This window comes from Thamnophis elegans, chromosome 1, assembly GCF_009769535.1.
Source record: "Thamnophis elegans isolate rThaEle1 chromosome 1, rThaEle1.pri, whole genome shotgun sequence".
Lineage (NCBI taxonomy): Eukaryota > Metazoa > Chordata > Lepidosauria > Squamata > Colubridae > Thamnophis > Thamnophis elegans.
In genome coordinates, this window is record NC_045541.1 from 110086018 (window position 1) to 110091362 (window position 5345).

A 5345-nucleotide genomic window follows, 5' to 3' on the forward strand; every position below is an offset into this window, starting at 1 on the left:
GGCAGCATAAAGAGAAATGCAAGAGGTGTAGCAGCCTTAAGTCCAAATGGATAACAGCTCTGTTTTTTTCTTCTTCTTGTTACTGTCATGCCTCCCTGAAAAATGTTCACTTATTTTGATCAATTCTTCCATAAAGCAACAGTAGATGCAGGTAATCTGTTTTATTGACTCTCGTAATGAAACACCCTCTCTTTTTATGAATCTGTCTGTCTGAAGAGTTGGCCTCCTCCAGCAATTGTTCTCAGTACGGAGTGCCAAAAGGGCACCTTTTCCTACCCATCCTTTGTGTGTTCTGTTCCTTTTTTATGCACCCCTAGCTAATATTTCCCAAGAACACTTGTTGCCCTTTAAATTCCAACCGGCATTATTAAGAGTCTCTAGTAGTGCATTCCCGGAATGAGAGAGTACATAGAAGATCATGCTGTTGGTATCAGGGTTACATCTGGTGTAGGCTGCAAGCTGCAGCAGGAATTTTCTGCTCACTGTTTAGGAATGCAAAGTGGGTGACATTGACTCATTAATCTCTGAGCTGTTATTGTTGGCTTGCAGCCCAGGCTGCCTGGAGTGAATTTGCAGATACTGGGGGAGCATTGCCTGAAGTGGCCATGCAGAGTCCACAGGAAGAAGTTTCTACCGCATTTGGAATGAGCTCACAATGCTACAGACAAGCACGACGGTTAATATTTCTGCAATACCTATCACTTTGGGCATTATTTAGCACTAGCTTTTGTGCATTCACCTTCTTCTGTTTCACACGGAGGCAATAGAGATTAAAATTTAAAAATCTGAATGTGGCCTTTTATTCACACATAGGCTTCCGTTCTTCCATTGTGCTCTTGCATATATCTTGCTTTTAAATAGGAGGAAATTGTTGGAACGAAGAAAAAGGTCATATAATTTACCCTTCCCATATAATTTAGTCTTCTGAATTACTGCTCAACATATCTGGAGAAAATCCAGTTGTAGGAGACCAATGTCTACTAAAGTATGATAGATAATCCATTGCTCAGGGGAGAATTTGTATCACAATTCATAAAAAGCAGATGATAAAAGAGGGAAAAAACATGTTGGATCACATCAATATTTCATCCAGTGAACTTTGAAAGACCCTATCCCATTATGTAACTTTAGCACCTATATTCTGTCTTGTATATCCTGTGGACATACAGATTTCACTGGATCAGGACCAAATAGATCTGTCAACAGCCATCTTTTATGGATTTATTCCCGAGTCAAGACTTACAGAAGGCAAAATCAGCTACATGAGCCCATAAAACAAAACCTACATTTGCCTCTGATCTTCCATTCTTCCTGTGACTAAAGCTTGTCCTATTTCTGGTTTTGCAATAGTTTGGACCAAAGTTAAGGAAGTAACCTTTTGCTATGCTTACATTCAAAATACTATTTATGTCTTATGTGGCTTGGATCCCAGACTCCTCCAGATTGAATCTACTCACCTGTGTATTTCACCAGGAAGAGGAGTCTTGGTAGCCTCAGGAGGGTTAGGAGCCCAGAAGCAGGCGTTTGTGGTGGCTGGCCATCTCTCTACCCCTTGGGGATCTAATCAGTCTCCCACTGAAAGTTTTAAGAAGGTGTTGAATACACCTTTCAGCCCTTGAGATATTTATCATAAGGAGAAAATGGGATCATTCACTTTAAAACTTATCTTTCATTAAAAGAGAATTAAATAGATACTTTTGATATGTTGATGTAGAGATTCAGGAAAGAATGCAGAGAAGAGCAACATGATTAGGGGACAGGAAGCTGAAACATGTAAAGAATGGTTGCAGGAATTGATGTCTGGTTTAACGAAAATAAGGACTGGGGTGACATGATAGCAGTGTTCCAATATCTAGGGCGCTGCAACAAAGAAGAGGGAGTCAATCTATTCTCCAAAGCACCTGAAGGCAGGACAAGAAGCAACAGATTGAAGATTATCAAAGAGAGAACTAAGAATAAATCTCCTGATAGTGAGAACAATTAAATCAGTGAAACAACTTGCCTCCAGAAGTTGTGGGTGCTCCAACATTGGAAGTTTTAAAGAAGAGATTGGACAGTGATTTGTCTGAAATGATATAGGATTTGCTGCTTGAGTAAGGGGTTGAACTAGAAGATCTCTAAAGTCTGGTCCAACTCCGTTATTCTGTTATTTTTACTGATTAAATCAGTTTATTGCCATGTGAGAGATTTTTAAGGGAAGCAGAATAAAACTGAAATAAGGATAAATATTCTTGAACCTATCACTGTATCTCCAGAAGGATGTCCCAAAGACCATACATTTTGCTTGGTGAGACCCCTAAGTTAGGAGGGATAGTAAATCCAATGGCAGAAATCCCTCTTTCCCCAGGGCGCTCAGCCTTCAGAGGACTAGGGTTACAAAGACACGAAAAGATGATTGGGAATGCTCTAGGAATGGGTTGGTAATAGCTACAGATCTGCTGGGTTTAAAACAATTGCAGCTCAACTTGTAGCATAGCATCTCTGCCATTCCTTTACAGGAAGGAATGAGAGAAAATGGGAGGGAGGGAGAGAGATTGTGTGTGTTACAAGTCCCGCTACTATTTCATTCATGACAGTTTCTGAAAGCACTTCAAAATGGCAAAGTTTTATTGCAGAAGAACATCAAGTTCACAGATGCCTATTGGCATCAGTGTGCTTAAGGAAACTGCCCCTAATGCTTGGCAGGCTCTCCACCTACCCGACTTTATAAATTTTAATTTTAAAGCTGCAAAGCAGCTTTTAGTTTTGTCTAGCATTTTTGTCCTACGTCTGCCTCTAAATCTCATAAAACTCTTGGGGAATAAAAATGGCAGGCTTTGGGCTTTATTTGAAAGTAATGGCTTCCAAACATTTTAGGAAGAGGAAAATCTTAAAGAAGTAACCATCTTAATCTGAACTCTGCCAAGATCCTGTGGAATAGCACAAAAATATTTATTATAAAACCATTGTAGGCAAGATTAATGAAATTAGAAGATCCTTTGCCTCTGAGTTCTGGTGAATAGATTAAATTGAAACACAGGAAGACATTGAGAAAATCCTGATAAAAGAGCTGAAATGAAAACGGAATCCCAACAGCCTTAAATCTGTCATATGCTTGCACTGGTTGCCCTCTTCCCTCCTCATAGCTTCAACTCAGTTCAGCCAAATTTAGGTGGTCATGGTGTGGATGAGTGAAATGCTCTTTAAGGTAAAGGTGAAGGTTCCCCTCGCACATATATGCTAGTCATTCCTGACTCTAGGGGGCGGTTCTCATCTCCGTTTCAAAGCCGAAGAGCCAGCGCTGTCCGAAGACATCTCTGGTCATGTGGCTGGAATGACTAAACGCCATAGGCATACAGAATGCTGTGACCTTCCCTCCAAAGGTGGTCTATTTTTCTACTTGCATTTTTACATGCTTTCAAACTGCTAGGTTGGCAGAAGCTGGGACAAGTAATGGGAGCTTACATGGCACTAGGTATTTGAACCGCCAAACGGCCAACTTTTCTGATCGACAAGTTCAGCATCTTAGCCACTGAGCCTCCATGTCCCTGCTTGTCTTTACTAACGACTTTATTTTGTCATGAGAAACTTTATGAATGTTCAGGCAAAGGCCAGGTCTATTGCTGTATCCAGGTTGGGTATGATATTGGCCAGTGGTCTCATAGATGAGCCAAGGCCAGGTTGCCCTAGCAACAACTTATTATTTCTCTCATTTTAAAAGCCAGAGTCTTAGCTGAGCCTTATTTTGGAATTTCTTCCAGTAAGAACTGATTAGTCATTGACTTACACCATTTGTTTAAAGTTATAGCGCCTCAGAGCAAAAGTAATTTATACTCTATCCTTCCACATGATTGCAATTTGGGCACTCAGGAACCTGTTTGCATTGGCAATTGGTTGCAGCATTCTCTGTCACGTGATTGTTGTGATTTTTACAGCCAGTTTCTGACAAAAAATGTTTCACTTATCCACAATGCGATTAGCTTAACAACTACCTGATTCGTTTAACAAGAGTGATTCACTTAACGACCACACTAAAATGGTCATAAAATTAGGTCCAGTGAGGTGATGATTTGCTATATGACTGCACCTACTTATGATGGAAATTTTGATCCCAGTTGTTGTCATAAGCCAAGGACTATGTGTAATGACAAAACAAGCTAAACATTTTAATAGAAAGTGATGATATTCTCCAGATCCTCAATATTTTCAGTAATGTTGGAGTATTGAAGGGAGTTGCAGTCCCTCAACATCCATTAATTTTAATTCTTGATTTAACGGAGATGAAGCAAACAGTATCTGTGGTCAGATAGTATACATAATTCCAAACTATCCAGTGGGATTAACTTTATTGGGATTTAACTCTAAAAGAAGCAAGTGGGTCTATTAATAACAACGAAAATTACATGGCTGAAACAGTGGAGATAATCTTTCTACATTTAAAACTATCAAATCAGCTTGCATTACATGAGGCTTATTTATTGTTTAGTTTTATTTATTTTTAAAGAGATCTAGTGATTTTGATTAGACGTTTGCAGAAATTTATGCAGTTTCCATGTGTTCTTCCATGCAGGATATAAAAAGAGCACTGCTAGGTTAGATCACAAAATTGCAAAGTTCATTGGATGTAATTTAGTCCAAATCTCTCCTGATATAAAAATTGTTCTGCTTCAAAAGAAGCAGGCAATTTAAGCGGCCATGAGTCGTGGTTCAGTCCCTTCCCTGCTTTTGAGGCTCTTACAGTCCTCTCCAATTACACTTGCCAAAAAACGTTGGTGGCATCTTTAGTGCTATTTTGAGATTATTTAGCAAACCTTAAAAAAAAAGAGACTTTTTAAAAAAATGAAATCTCTCCCGTTTCCCTCGCTTTTACTCTTTCTGTGGTGTGGTTCAATTCACTTGGTATAACACGTGGCCCTTTTTCTTCAAAAAGGACTTTATTTCACCAATGTGCCACCGTATCTCTGATAGATGGCCACCTCACAAGGACAAATTGACTGCTTCCCAAAGCTGCTATTGCTGACCAGGACACTTTTTTTACCATTTGGACATTTTCTCTTTGGGGTAACTCAGATCTATTTCTCTTCCGTTTTCGTCCATTGATTTTATTCCTGCCCTCTAGCTCACTGAAGATCAAATCCATTTAGCTGAATATATTGCTTCTCACTGAAGGCAACCAGATGGTTGGAAACATTGGTGCCTTCTTATTATTGCTCTCTAGAAACCAGTATTCCTGGGCATTCAGCCTCTAAATGCAGAGATTCCATGTAGCCAATATGGCTAATAACCATTGATTGATACATTTGTTGGCAAGGTCTCCAGTTTTTGTTGCAAAGAGGCAACATAGCATTCACAACAATTGGTGCTAT